The 16,272-nt window shown below is 38.6% G+C and overlaps 1 long non-coding RNA gene across 1 annotated transcript in view; it reads left to right on the forward strand.

Moving 5' to 3' along the window:
• LOC146768643 (uncharacterized) overlaps nucleotides 1-14,156 on the forward strand; it is a 224,049-nt gene extending 209,893 nt beyond the window's left edge. The window contains exon 5 of the long non-coding RNA XR_014953624.1: nucleotides 11,342-14,156. This is a non-coding gene — a long non-coding RNA (uncharacterized LOC146768643). The remainder of the gene's footprint in view (nucleotides 1-11,341) is intronic.
• Nucleotides 14,157-16,272: the final 2,116 nt, after the last annotated feature.

The following is a 16,272-nucleotide window of genomic DNA, read 5'->3' on the forward strand; positions in this document are numbered from 1 at the left end:
GCCCAATGTCTTATTCTGCCTCACTGTACCTATTTTCTTCTTTCCCACTTTAATTTCAAGTCTGTGTATAACAGAACATTTATGAGATATATATTAATATGCAAAACTGAAAGATTTTTGACGTGATATGTTAATGTGTATTCTGCAGTGGTCCATATTTGCCTATGTATCTGTTAGTCTGTCAATCTATCCATATATCCATCTCTCCATGATAGGAGCAAATACAAACAACTTGGAAAGAGAAAGTTGTTTCTTTCCCATACTTAACATAATATTATTGCATTTGAGATAACAACAGTAAATGTAAAAGTAAAGATATGAACTTGTGAATCAAAAACATAATCTAATAGTGAAAAATGAAGAAAAGAGAAGGCAGAGATTTAAAATGAAGTAAAAAGGTTTGGGGAAGGAATAATTCACGATGAATGGAAAGAAAATATTTTGAAATTTTGTAGTATTTTTTCCTCCTACTCACACTCTTGTGTTAGCACGGTGAATCACTTACTCCAGGACCAAAATCAATTTGTTTTTCCATTGACAAAACATGATTGCAGACTCACAATTTAAACGACTTTGGATAATTTGTTCAAAGGAAAAACAATAACAAAGAAAGATAAACATCTGCAAGAGATCACAATTATGTGTTTAACTTTGTACCCCCTTCAGGAACTCTTCTTCACATATGACTGACTAATGACTAGAAACGACTGAAAAAAACACTAGAAAGAAAACTAAAATACCAACACTAAGGTCTTCCCATCAGCTAATAAAAAGATTTGCTTCTGACTCAGTAGATTTGAGAAAGAGAAATAACAATAAGAACATGATATACATGATGTTGACAGAACTGAATGGTGTTTGAAAGCAAGCCAAGCTAGTACAGCAAGAACATTGATGCAATGACCAGAAGCAATGAAAAGTAGAAATGCTGTTTTGTATCCTTACCAACTAACCAAATCCCTTTTCTGGATTTCCTTACTCATAGGGGAGAGGAGAAGTTTCTCCAAAAATTCATATCCTTCCTCAAGAAGGTAAGACAGTGTTCTGAGCCTATGAACCAGGGGAAACTGTTATTGGGCCTAAGGTATTTTTTGTAAGCCTCATCAAAGTTAGGAGGACCTAACCCCCAACCAGCTGCTTGAATTTACTGAGGTTGCTGCAATAGCCTTTAGCCAACCAAATCTAATATAATTGAAGTGTAATATCATTATTAGTTAATTATACACTCACCATCAGCCCATAGCATACATAAGGAGATGTGAGAGCTTTTGTTTTTGTTGGAGGAAAACGTTGACTGTAGGGGAATAATCAGCAGAAACAAGTTTAGAATTTAGGGTTCCACAGTGAGTATATCTATCTTTCTATTTACTGTTGCTACTAAAGAAAGAGAGAAAATAAATGTTCCACCTTCAGGTCAAACAGCTCAAGACTTTTCCCAGCCTCCCAGCACTCTCTCACCTGCCTATAATGTGGCACTGTCTCTGAGGCACAAAATGCCAAGTATGGTTGTAACTCTTCAACCAGTCAAGTCTAGAGTTTATCAGTGTTGATGATCAGCACAGGTTAACAAAAGTTTCCTGATGCTTCTTCTGAAATTCTTACTGAATGAGTATCTAGAGAATTGTTTAAAACAGCAGTTTTTTTTATACTTTCAATGTTATCAGAGCATCCTGACAGAATGGAGAGAAATGGACTGGGGACAAAGCCTCACTTTAGCATCTCCTGTTGTGTCAAAGCAGTTTCTAAAGCTTTGAGAAGATTAATGTTTTTTTATAAGTATTCATTTCTTCCTCTCAAATGCTGTGTTGATAAGCTTTTTAGAGTAGCAGATAATGTAAAGGACTTCAAAGGCCTATGCAGGCATTCCCACTTGGCTTCCTGAATACAGCTGGGAGTCAAACTAATTGGCAGTCTGCAGTGAGGCAATTAGCTACAGGATGAAGTAAATTGGAAACAATGACCTAACATTAAATATGCGTCATTACTTGAATATGTGCTTTGTTTTGTGTGACTGGAACTACTATCAGAGTATTGAGATAGTTTCAATACAGCAATAACTGAAATTAATCTGTGGGGCTCAGGTCTGAACCCTCCCTTTGTATCCTGTAGACAAACTGGCCAACCAAGTAGGGCAAAACCATTATTTAAAAATATTAAACCATCACTTAAAATTATTTTAAAAGTGTGTGTTCCAACTGCAGATTTTGTACTTGGTAAACCAGTGCTTAAGAAGTGACCCGAGACAGGTATTGACCTCTACCACACAGTAAAATGCAGATTAACTATTGGCTTCAATCATATTTTTCTGGTTTACTTCAGAGATTAAAATTTAATTCAGCTCAATTATAATCAATTCATACAGAAAGAGTGTTTAAATTTTTCTTGGGCAGATACTGGCAGTAAAATAATGAGATTGCCTCTTTCCTTTTTTGTTCCTCTGAGATCATGGGGACTGCAACAAATATTCAAAGATAATAATCTTTTATAAATGAAAAAAAATGAAATAGTGCCATTCACTGTGACAGATTAAATGATTTGAAAATATCATAGAATCATGTAATACAATGCTTTGTGTTGGAAAGGACCTGAAAGACCATCTAGTTCTACCCCCGCTCTCATGGACAGGGACATTTTCCTCTAGACCAGGTTGCTCAGAGCTGTATCCAGCCTGGTTTTGAACACCTCCAAGGATGGGGAGCCCACAACTTCTCTGGGCAATCAGTTCCAGTGTTTCACCACCATTATAATAAAGAACTTCTTCCTTCTATCTGTAAATTCAGAAGAGGAAATATGAAAGTAGCTTACACCTGGAAGTAGGAGGATTGAGAATTTGCTCAGATGAGTAAACACTAGATCAGGAGCAAGAACCCCCTACTGTCTCAATCCTGAGTTACCATACCAAGCACATTTGTCTCTTGATGTTTCTCTTGCAACCCTTCAGTGGTTCACCTTGAAAAGATGTGCCATGAGCCATATTATACCTGCTTGGCAAACAGAAATATGCAGCTGAATCTGTGTTTCTAAGCTCTGGGCTATGGTACAGAGCAAGTTCACTGCTGCTTCTTTTCCTTTTCCTTTTCCTTTTCCTTTTCCTTTTCCTTTTCCTTTTCCTTTTCCTTTTCCTTCCTACCCTAAACCAAAATTCAGTTCTCTGGCTGCTAACTAAGACCTCTTGATTTCTTGGTGTATCCTTTGATTGTATCTTCACTTCTTTCTTTCAAAACCCCTTGGGATCTTAATAACATTAACTTTCTACAGGTCTTTTTAACTAACTCCCTAAAAGGAGACTGTAATAACTTGTGCTGAATAGATACATAGGGGTCTTGTTTAGGTGAGCAAGAAATACACAGTGAAATGTAGGTTTATGAGGTTATTTGATATTTCATGGTGGCAAGTGATGCTATGTCCTTGTCATCACCAGAAACTTAGCTAGGTTCATTAGGTGTTCACATCTGCTTTCAAATTACCCTCAAGTGGCCACAGCAGTCTGAAATCAAAGTGGTGTAATCCTAAAATAGATGTTCTTGTCATTAAATGTCTTTGTGCATTTCTGAATTAATTACTTTTATTTCAAAGCAGAAAGCCTACAGGGGTTACACAGAAAGAGCCAAGTTGGTTGCTTTCCACCGTGTATCATTAATATCCTCATTGCATTTTTCCAGTCACTTTTCCCTCTTGAACTGAATATCATCTGTTTTACAGAGTTGCTAGGGAAGTTTGGGAAATCTGGTGAAATATTGGCACAGTCTTGCTGCCAAGGACAGGCAGTCATTTCTTCAATTTGTAGCTTGTCAGATGGGCTAAACATCCAGAACAGGACAATTCAGAGGAAACACCATGTTGGAGGATCTGATGTAGATATAGTGTTGATAAAGAGATTCACTAATGATCTGTCAAAGAGGGCTAGCAAGGAAATGTAACAAAAAGAAAATTAGTTTAAAAGTGCAGAACTTACTATGCATAAATTACTCCAGAAACAGAAATAGTTATTTGCAGGATATATTTGTAGCATTTCATATAAATTATGTCTTCCTTGGTTGCTGTTTGTACTAGGGCATGACAGGATATTTAATGGACCTATAAAGAAGCCAGAGAGAGACTCTATCAGGAACTAGTAGTGATAAGGAACAGGACTAATGTGTTCAAACTGAAAGAAGGGAAATTTAGGTTAGGTATAAGGAAGAAATGATTTAGTATGAAGGTGGTGAGGCATAGGAACAGGTTCCCCAGAGAAGCTGCAGATGTCCCAACCCTGGAAGTGTTCAAGGCCAGATTGGATGGAGCTCTGAGTAACCTGGTCAAGTGGAAGATGTCCCTGCCTGTGGCGGGGGGATTGGAACAAGATGCTCTTTAAGGTACCTTCCAACCTAAACCCTTCTATGATTCTACGACCATGCAGACTGAAAGGTGAAAGGCTTTGACAAAAAAAGTCCTATAATAACAAAAAGAGCAGAGACAACATTCTAATGAAACTGAATTGTCATCATCGCTACAGATCTGAGGCACCTGCTGTTTAAGGCCTCCAGTTTTGTCATTAATCACACAAGAAAGACATCAGCTGTGACACCTCACTGGCTTTTCAATAGCATCTCAAGGGCTCTGACTCTCCAAACTCAGACAATTGGAGGCTTGTAAGGAAACAACTTCAAAACATATCTACTTTTGCTCAAATCTTAATTGTACCAAAGGCAATTGTTGACAGAAATTTTCAACCTGCTGCAATGTTGATGAATTACATTGCTGGCAAAATTCTTTATTAATCAGATAATGCTTTGTTCTCCTACACAACCATGCTTTTTGTTTCAGTAAATTTGACCTTTCTAGATTTATGCTTTTCCTGAACTATCAATGCAATATGTGTAACACCAGCACACGTTGCTATCTAAGTCCGTCCACAGTACCAATTAGATCCCTTCCCATTATGTCTAATTGCATGTATTAAAAAGGCAAATATGCCATTTCCTTTGTGCCTTTGAAAATATTTTATTGCCCTCTGAATGCAGAAATGCCATATATGGAGTTGCACACATTGAAGTTTCCAGTAGCAGATGAAATTGTTCTACATTTCCCCATTAAGCTTTTTAAATATTTGCCTGGATGTTTGTTGCTGCAGTGAACAGGATTTAAAATTATATAAAAGCAATAATGAAGCAATAAAGTGCTCCCCTGTGTAGAGTTCATATTGCATTTAATTGGCACAATGGAGCAATTTACAGCAAGTATTCTTAGGTGTGTGATAGTTTACTGTTATTGTGCTGCAGATGTTTCTAGATAACCTTTAAAAGGAATGGGAAATAGAGAAATTTCAGATTGCGACTTGAGTTTTATGAACATATTTTATAGAAATCTTCTATAGAGATGAGAATGACAAAAAAATAATGGTGACATTATTGCACGAGTATAGGCCACCATTATTGTCTCAAAAGGGATCCCATAAACCCCACAGTCATGGCGCAACTTAGTGTAAAAATCAAGTTTGGTTTTTTCAGGCATAGAGACCTACAGAAAATCAGCAGGGGCAAAAGCTTACAGGAAAAATCTTATAGCCAAGTTTGAAAGAAGGAGTACCAAAGCTAATTTAGAAAGAATACGCTATGTATAATACTATCCTAAAGCATAAAACAGCCATATCTACTTGGGTATATACACATACATAGTGCATACATGTTCTAAATAATTTTTAAATGTTATGCCCCTGCTGGCAATACCTGACAGATGTTTAATAGCAGCTCTGGAATCAAACAAATAAAGAATTTGCAACACTCTATTTTTTATTTCTGTTGTAGTGTGCTGTGAACTGTTAGTAATAACAATTTAACCTGTCTGAAGCCCCTAGAGGTTGCTAAACCTGAAGGGTTTAGCAGTGGCTAATCTGCAAGTAGAATTGTCTGGGTGTTATACAAGAGCTTCAGGTTTTGTGGGTCTTATCTCCTAATGCATTTTCCCCCTATGGTGTTACATTTCCTTGCTAGCCCTCTTTGACAGATCATTAGTGAATCTCTTTACCAACACAGAATTCAGAAAAGCTCACCGGCCCAAGGTGCAGGAAGTTGAGCTCAAACCCAAAGGACTTCAGTAGAAAAGACTGTAGTCTTGGAGAACAGGACTTTTTATGTGATTTTCTGGGAGAACATATGCACATGTTCTCCCAGAAAAACACATAAAAATGAGTAAAAAAACCCAAAGTAAAATAAATGAGATCCCAAACAAGGGAGAAAAACAAAAACAAAAACAAACCAGGATCACATATATCCACACACACCAAATAGAAGCCATGGGTGATAACACCAATTAAAATTCCACACATATGTAATAAATTAAGCGCAAATACAGGCTGAGCAGAGGATAGGTTAAGATTAGTTCTGGGTAGAAAGTCTTGTGTGTGTTGGTGGACCAAAAGAATAACTTGAATCAGCAATGTGTTCTTGCAGCCTGTAAAGCCAGTTGTGTCCTGGGTTGCATCAAAAGAAAGGAGACCAACAGGTCAAAAGAGATGATTCTTCACCTCTCCTCTGCTCTAGGGAAACCCCACTTGGAGTGTTCTATCCAGCTCTAGGTCCCACAGTATAAAAGGAATGTGAGAATTTCTTGGATTTTACTGTCCACAGATTATAACAAGTTTAATATATGAGCAAAAGAATTGCTTTACTAAGATGAATTTGCAGAAGAAAATTGCCATTTTAGTTACAGACATTCTCCACTTGAGGGAACTTTCCTGTATAAATGAAGTCCACAAATTTGTGTTTGGATGCATTCCCATTTGGACTTGAGAATACTGCCAACAAAAGTACATTTAACTTTAAGCAATTTAACAGTTATCTTCTTATGTGATGCTGCCAAAGGCATTTTTCACTGCATTCAACAATGACAGCCATCTCTAATTGTTTTCACTGAATGATTGAATCAAGATGATATATCTTTTCTGCATAACTAGAGAGACTATTGCATTTAAAATCCTATCTCCCTGCAATACTATCTTTGTTTCTGTTCATTTGCTTCTGGAAAGTTGTGTTAAATTTGCTGCCTGAACTGGTTACAAAGGTGTGTCAGCATCTCTGCAGAATAATTCAGGAGATGACACCCTGATTGTACCCTAAGTGGTTGTCATGGTTTGACACTGGCACAATGCCAGTGCCCCCATGAAAATGTAACCTATCAATTGAATGCCGTGAAATGCAATTGAGAACAGAGCAAAGCAGGCCAAACTTAATAACTAGGGAAAAACTTTATTACACTACTACTATTACTATTACTATAAAGGGAAAAAAAACCCACACAAAATTCAAAATGAAAACATTTCAAAACATTCCTCCTCCCCCCACCCAACTCCAATAAATCACAGTGAGACACATTTGGACCCTTAATCAAGTCTTCACCCTTCCACATAATCAATACTGAGTCCATCAGGGGAGAGAGGAGTCTCCCTTGCACCATAGACCCCCAGGAAACTCAGCTGTCACCTCTTGTGTTTCCATGTCACACATGGCACCGCCCAAACACACCAAGCCAGTGTGACACTCTCCTCTCCATGTCACAGTGCTCTCACCACCGTGCATGGACAGAGACTGCTCATAGGGCTCCTTTAAGGATGCTTTGCCAAGGATCAACAGGAACAACAGTCCAGTGTCTCACTTTGGGACTACAGTCCCCCCCATTTTCCCCTGGGGCCGAGGGTCCAAGAACAGAGATTGCCTTCTCTTCTTCTCTGAAGATGGAGGGCATCCTCACACCCTCCTACGCTGACCTCTGTTCATTCCTGAACTGGTAGTTGCTTGTGGAGTTTCTTGGCTCACCATTGCATCCCCCTAAAATGCAGTCTCTCTTGGAGGAGAAATTGGTTCACTCTATTGTTAACAAGAAGAGTCCAGCCAACAGCCACTCCATCATCTCCCCCCAACCTTCTTTCCCTAACAACTGAGGTCCCTGGCTGTCTCTCTTTCCTTCAAATTTAGGAGGAGCAATATTTCTCAAAGCCTTCATTTCCCAGGAAAGGGTTAAAATTCCTGGACTCCCTGGATGGCTGAAATCTCAGCCCAGGACGCTGTGCTGTCTCCCACGCTGGGCATCTTCCCCCTCCTCCTCCTCCTCCTTCTCCTCTGCCGGCAAACTCCCGGGTGTCTGCAGGTTCTCTATCTCTTTCCCTCTAGGTTGGGGGGGGTGGAACAAAGACATCTCAGATATTCTCCACCCTTCTGTCCGCAGGAACTGGCCCAGCTCGGTTCCCAATCCTTCACCCCTGGCCTACCTTCCCAGGCCACATGGCTTTTCCCATCCCCACCCAGCTCATGGCCAGGTAGGGGAGGTCTGCACCCTCCGATGACCAGAACCAAAGAGAGCGAGTTCTCCAGGGAGTTCTGCTTTTAACCCCTCTGTGTTCCCAGAGGTGTGTCCACCTTCAATTGGTCACCCCAAGTGTCAGTATCCAAACCTGACCCCTGACTGGACTGACCTCTTCCTTCCAAGAAAATTCTTTTCCCGTGTCAAACCACAACAGCGGTCTTAATGGAGGTAGTGAAAATGGCACCAGACTCTTCTCCAAGGTGCACAATCAAAGACAAGCAGCAAGAAATACAGCTTCCAGATTTCTATCAAGGAAAAATTTTTAAGTTAGGTGGTGGAACTGTCATCCTTAAAGATTTTCAAAATTCTATCAGTAAATACCCTGAGAATTCTTCTCTAACTTTGAAATCAGACCTCTTTGAGGAGACAAGTGGACTAAAAAGGATACAAAGGTCACTTCCCACCTAAATTATTCCAAGTAGGAATCCAAACTTTGGCGCAATGAAAGCACTTTCTTTGAACAGTGCTTGGCCAATTACTTTCCTGTTGTCAATCCCTTCAGAATTCCATAGACATGATCTCTGTTCATACTTTGAGCAATGTCATACAATTTTCATAGAGATTATAAGTAAACAACCCTGTTCTACTAATTTTTCAAAAATTATCATTAAATGTAGTAACTTTATTCATAATATTCTATTCCTTTTCTACAATATTATCCAATCTGAAAGACTGTAAAAGGTTTTACACAAATACATATATATATAACTTATATACAGGTTGCAATTACAATTTTGAATATACAGTTTGATTAGAAAAATGATTAAATATGCTTAGGTAGTAGGAATTACATTTTCCCTCAACACCAAGATTCAGAACCAAACTTTGTTCCTGCATTATTTTGATTCTGCAGGACCATGCACAATCCAGCTAGATCAATTCAGTGCTCAGAGAAACATCATGGCTTCACAATCCTCCTTTTGTTTATAACGTTGAAGGATGCTTTATTTCAGTCTCTTGAACACTTGCCGTAGCTACCTCTAGAATGCACAGTGATGAGTTACACACTTCTGGCTCACTTGATTAATGCAGCAACTAAAACTGTATATTCTCTGATGCCTGATTTGGTTGTATATTTTGTCAGATATGCACGTATCCTCTCATGATGAAGGTTTTCTTCCCCCAAGGTCGATAGTACTTTCACAAATTTTTCCGCCTAAGATCTCCAGCATTTAAATCATTTCAATACATTTTTTTCCCCATAGGAAAAAAAATAGACATTTTTAAATAGAAATTTGTCTAGCTCTCCCTGCCCCTTCATAAATTGGCACATCCTATATTTAGTATGTTCAATCAATTACACTCCATGTATTCTAGTTAGAACAGCACTTTCTGGCCAAGGACCCTGACTTAGAGGTGGGATCCCTGGACTGGATTGACATTAATTAGCTGTAACAGCCACCCAGAACTCAAGCTCAGTGCAGATCCTGCCAGTGTCAGGAGCTCTGCACACTTGAGAGGGAGCTTCTATTCTTGACAGCAGAGAGTTTTGAGTACTAGTGTAACCTGCTTGAAAAGGGAGTTTGCAATATTCATTGCTTAAAATTGATGGGAGAAGTACCATCTCATTAAGAGTGGGATTCTTTAATTGTAACTTGCATTTTTAATGTGAAAAGTAGGGCTCTTCCCCTCAGTGCAGCAAGAACAGAGCAGGGCAATGCAGGAGTGATAAATGTCTGTCAGGAGAGTCTGTCAGATCCAGCTACGCAGCACAGGCAAGGCAGACAGATGTTGAAATTGCCTCTGCAGGAACACAGACAGAAATGCCTCAGCAGGAACTGCAAGTGCAGAAGCCTTTTAAGGCCCAGGAGGCCTGACTCAGTGAAGCGTTGGGGCATATGATGTCTGGGGATGTCTCTAGATTAAGTGCCTACTCTGAGTGTTCATAAAATCACTGAGTTTTATGTGGTTTTCGAAGTAGACACATTTGAGGGCACAGAAAACTGGGTTTGGGGGGAATGGGAGGAGGAAATTAATATCCGAGAGTATAAAATCTGGAATCCTGATTTAGGAAAGCACCCAAATTTAAACACAAGCCCAAAGCACTTTTCTGTTCAAGATATGTGGGATGAATCCATGCATTACAAAGTATGGCATAATGCTTAGTAGAGTGTGACATTGATAGGAGAACATGACTACTTAGCACTTGAAACAAGTGTTTTAATCTTTTAATTCCAGCATTACTAATGGTCTAAAGCTTTTTAGGTTGGAATGGTTTCTTGCACTCTAGCCTCTTTTGTTTTCCTGCCTAAGATAAGGAAAGCAAAAGAGTGCTCTAGGGAAAACAGCAACACATCTTTTTCTGTTAACATTGGCCAAAACAGCTAATCTTGCATTAATGATCCTGGTAAGAATAAATATACACAAAGAAACATGACCAGGTGGACAGCACACAGGGTGGAAGTCTGCTAGAGCAGAACTACTGAGCCTTTGTTTTTCCATGAAGTAATGTGTGATTAGGCAAGTGGAGCCACACAGAGAGAAAGATTAGACACACATCTTCCTGTGGGACAGGCAGTGGAAGATTTGTTTTTTTCTGTTAAAATGAAGTTGGATATAAGGCTTGGTTGTCTCTTCTGGTAGTAATGACTGTATCATAAGGTTTATCTGTTGATCTAGATGGCTATCCTCTCAGGAAATTTGTTTCTTTCTTGAAGGTTTATCGTCCCTAAAAATTCAAATCTAATATGTTCTCAGGAAGATTCTCGGGGCAGTGACAGACCCCAGACAGATCTCAAGGCAATTGTACTTTTTCCATCCCTTCCTCTTGCAGCTCAGAGGCAATGCAGTACAGGAGAGAAGTATGTGCATTGTGAAAAGGAAAATGTTGAACTTGTTAAAACCTGTGGTGAATGTAACTGAGTTCAAAACTGCTGTGTGTCCTAGAAAAATCTCTCTGGGATGCCAAAATATTCTCAGGAGGGAAATTGAAAGAGATTTCTCTAAGACTTCACCCTAAACAGACTTGCTACTCTGTCATATAAAGAGATTTCTCTTTCAGGTTGCTCTTTGCTGACCAGAGAAGGTGTGGACTCCCTGTCCCTGGAAGTGTTCAAAGACAGGTTGGATTGGACTCTGAATAATCTGGTCTAGTGGGAGATTTCCTGCTCATGGTAAGGTATTTAGACATAGATGATCTTTAATGTTCCTTCCAAACCAAATTGTTCTATGATTCTGTAACCTGGTGGGATCCAGACATTGTGAGCTGTGTGGGTGGATTGAGCCCCAAGGACAGAAAATGAGGCAGCAGCATCCTTTACAGTTTAAGGAACACAGAAAGGAAAACCTTATGAAGTAATTAATGAGATGAATGTCATGAGAATGTCTTTCAAAAAAATTCCACAATGTTTCTTGCTTCTGAGGCACAGTGGTAGTTAAAGCAAACATTTTAAGGTAGTGGGATAGAACACTTACAGTGTCAGCATTTCTTTTTTGTATGCTTTGTATAGAGATGTTTTTCCAGCAGCATGTCTTATTGGAAAACCACTGTATTTTACAGCAGTAGGTTAAATTGTTCACTTGCCTAGGTGCACAAGTACATCCTGAAACACATTTCATAATCTTCTGATTCACTGCGCACAATACATATGTGTACAAGATATTTCATTATCAGAAAATACACTGATCTAACATTTTAATGCAATTTTTATGATTCTGGTAGGTGGAATAATAAAACTAAATAATTTCAGAGAACTATCCACAGAAACTGCAAAAAAAATTTCCACTACAAAGTTTCAAAAGATATTTTAGCATACTGAATTATTCCTGTTATTTCAAATGCTCCTGTAGGAGTAGCTCCATTATGAGACCTGTTATACAGAGTGAAAATTATTAAAGCCACTTATAATTGAAATAAAAGCCAGCAATAAAGTAGATGTGTAAACTTACTGCTATCACACTTTTGTGGCCTCATACTTGAGTGCAGCCAGTAAAAACACCACAAATCTGTTGACACAAGACCTGTAACTTTTGATTAACACCTGTTAGGGCTACCTTCATTGTGTAAAGATGAATAGTAACAGAGATTTTATCCAACCTAAACAGGCTGTTGGTTCACCTACTGAGTAATACTCTTGTGTTTGGATAATGGAACCTTTGAGTCTGTGAAGGATTAGTAGATTTGTGAAACTCTATTGCAATTGAATTCTTAAAATTGCCCTAAGGAAATCAGTACTTTTGCCATTTCTTTCTAATTAACTTAACATCTGCCTGGTGGAGTGAGATGGGTAGTTTTCACTAGTTACAACCCAATTCTTTCTAAATCTCTCCTTAATGAGTCTATTTCTAGGACTTCCTGTCAGGCAGAACTCTGTGCACTGGAGAATATACAAAGAAGGAATGGACTTAAATATTCCAAGTAATGTTTTGCACATAGGAAAAAGAAAGAACAGTGAAGCTTTTCAAGCTTGCAAGCTGCTGTTATGTATTTACAATTCAAATAATTCGACAGTTTCTGTGTTGATTCCACTTGCCTGTACTAAAATGACTGTTCTTTGTGCATTAAATGTTCATATATAATTTGATTATAATCTGATGGAAAAAAGGCTAAGTTGCTAGAAATTAAGAGACTGATTTCTAAAGAAAATAAATGGATTTTGGTGGCTAAGGCTTTAGCAGGACTGATTGTTCAGAGTAGCTTAACACGTGGATATAATTTCCTAAAGGATTTCCCAGAGGGCTAATGTGGTAAAAGTCAGATGTGTCATATGATTAATACAGCTGCTTTGTCATCAACATTCAAGTGGTCATCAATTATATCAGTGTAATGGTGTCAAACAGAAACTGCCAAAACTACAGATCACAAATGGGACAACCATTAAGACAAAGATGGGGAAAAATAGAATGAAACAGAGACAAAACTTATATCAATTTGTTGGCTGATAGAATGTGTAATTATAGATTAACTAGCTGAAACCTCATAAATGAGTTATGAAAATATTAACATGCTTATAATAATCTAAAAATAGCAGTAAGTCTTCTACCAAAGGACCTAGAGAGGATCATTTGTTGCAGCATGAATATTGGTTGAAATTGGGTAAAATCTCAGTTGGAAACAAAAAAATCATCTTCATCTCCTGTTACTCTCTTTGATGAAAAATAAAATAGACAAAGGTAAGATAGCATCAAGAAAAAAACAATTGACTCCTAATAAAAAACATAAACTGATGTCTCACTTTGTCCTGTAAAAGGGCATCAAAGAAGATGCAAGGAAGACAAACCATTTCAAATAAGAAACTAAGAATATATGGACAAGAAAAGAGAAATCTAAGCTCATTTGCCTCAGAAAAGCTATAGTTCCTGGCAAAAACCAAGATATTTTCAAAATGTTAAATACAGATATAAAATTAAAATTTCCTGACAGGGGTTACTGTTAACCTAGGATTATTAGAAGAAAGAGAATTGTTACGTTATCTAATTTTCCATATTTATGGTGTAGTCCTTACCTTTTTTCAATTAAACTATTCTAGATTTCAGTTTTATTCATTGAAGGCAGACTTACTAGGACACTTGATAATGCATCTCACCCAAATGGTTGCTATAGGTCAGCCAGGTATTTGTGGTCATGTGTGTTTCTGCCAGATCCAGTGTTAAATCATATCCAAAGACAGTTCCTGGCTTCCTAAGACAGATACCTAAACAATGCATCCTTCTCTTGGGATGTCTGTCTTTCTTGTTCTCCACAGTCCAAAGGCAGAAAAGGAAACAAGCTCAGAGTAGATATTGGCATCTTTGGAAGAGTTGGGACTGGCAGACATGAAGTGTTATGAACTGACTGCTAATCTTATTACCCATCCCCCTGCACTACTTGTGGGAGTAGTGAGGGGAGAAAGTAAAGTAAAGAAAGTAAAAAATTTTAAAGTGAAGTTGAGCCTGGGAAGAAGAGAGAAGGTGGGCAGAAAGTGTTTTAAGATTGGTTCTTACTTCTCACTATCCTACTTTAATATTAACTGGCAATAAATTTAATTAACTTCCCCAAGTCAAATCTGTTTGTCTGTGACAGTAATTTCTGGGTGATGCTCCTATCCTTATCTTGACCACTGTGCATTTCTATGATATTTTCTCTCCCACCCCTGCAGTTGAGAAGGGGAGCAATAGAGTGGCTTGGTGAGCACCTGGCAGTCAGCCAGTGTCAATTCACCACAACATGCTATGCATACGAGCATTTTAAATCATACAAAGAATTACAATATAAATACTCAAATTGTCAAATTGCTCCAAAGAGTTAGTGGAGAACAATTTTCCTAAAACACAGTACTGCATTATCTCTGGAGGCAAAAATGTTGTTGCTCAATTACCTTGGATTCCTATTAGTTGAAGGCTTGTTATCCCCCCCAACACCAAAAGATTTCAGCTGTCTTCATTTCACTTACTGAATAACACAAAAAATTTGATCAGGACTCAGATTAAGAGTCCAGTGCCCTATTCTCACTAACTATCAAAAAAGCAACAGAGAGAGAGCAAGAAAAGTGCAAGTCATTGATATTGTCTCACCTGCTAACTATTCTTATCTCAAGAATGTCTAAAGCTGCTGGTGGTTCTTCAGTAGATTCTACTTCCTCTAGTTTTTCTGGTCTCTGAATACACATGAAGTCTTCTCTGGCTCTTATACAGCCTTGTTGCCCTGAGATTCTTCTTTGTTGAGCTTATTTTTGTTGTCATTGTTAGAAGAAAATGAGAAAGATTTCTTACTAATGACTGAAATCTTAGACAGCCTAATGACTGTCATGACGGACATCAATGACAATGATTTCTGTGGCTGCCAGACCACCTCAGGTTTCAGTGAAGATTTCTTTGAAGCCAGTCATTCACTGGTGCCTGTGTGTCACTGCAAAAAATGGGCATATGAAAAGGTGTAAAAAAGCAATTCAGCTGTTGGTTTGAAGTGTGGCCTCTGGGAAATGGGTATTTAAATGCCTTACTGGGCAATTCTTACAGAATTTGTTCATGTGCTGAATGATGGGTACACTTCAGCAGCTCAGCTGCTGAATCTTTCCCCTTGGTATTTCTATCTTCCTTACCTAGAAAAGAAAGATACACTTGAGACTTAATCTAAGGGGGTGGTTTTCATTGATCTTCACCCTATAGCTTTTGCATAACAGTCACCAAGAAATAGGAAAGAATCACTCTTTCTGTAGCATGCTAAGATTGGTACTTCCCAAGAGACTACAATGAGCTGTTCTTTCTTACATTTTATGAAGATATTTTAACCAGCGAGTTATGATGTAAAACACTACCTTCCACTGAGCCATCTTCTTTCCATTTCCTGCATCTGTCCTAGTTTTCTGACTTTATATGTCTGTCTGAGGGGACCCTCTTTTGTGAGAAGACACCACAAGCTGCCCCCATGTCATGCACATACACAGTTCCAGCTGGCTCCAGGATGGACACACCACTGGCCAAAACTGGACCCATCATTGATGCTGGTGATGCTTCTGTAAAAAGATATTTGAGGAAAGGATAAAATGCTTCACAGCAGCTGGGAGAGAGGAGTGAGAATATGTGAGAGGAACAGCTCTGCAGACACCAAGGTGAGTGCAGAAGGAGGGGAGGAGGTGCTCCAGGCACCAGAGCAGAGATTCCCCTGCAGGCCCTGGTGCAGACCATGGCAAGGCAGCTGTGCCCCTGCAGCCCATGGAGGTTCAGGGTGGAGTTCCTGGAGGATCCTACAGCTATGAAGGAAAGGAAAGCAGCCTAAGGAAAGTTAGGGTCAGAGCAGGTTTTCTGGCAGGAGCTTTCTCTTAGGAGATTTAGCATCCCTACAACCACAGTTGCATATAAATTGGTTGTATTTGTACTAAGCAAGCTATACAGATAATAACCACAAGTGCATATTACATGTATACAGAGTATGATTACTATAAATTTTATATATATATAGTATTGTATGTTGTACGAAAACCAATATTTTCAGAAATGACAGTTGAATCTGGA

This window comes from Lonchura striata, chromosome 1, assembly GCF_050655825.1.
Source record: "Lonchura striata isolate lonStrDom1 chromosome 1, ASM5065582v1, whole genome shotgun sequence".
In the NCBI taxonomy this organism is placed as follows: Eukaryota; Metazoa; Chordata; class Aves; order Passeriformes; family Estrildidae; genus Lonchura; species Lonchura striata.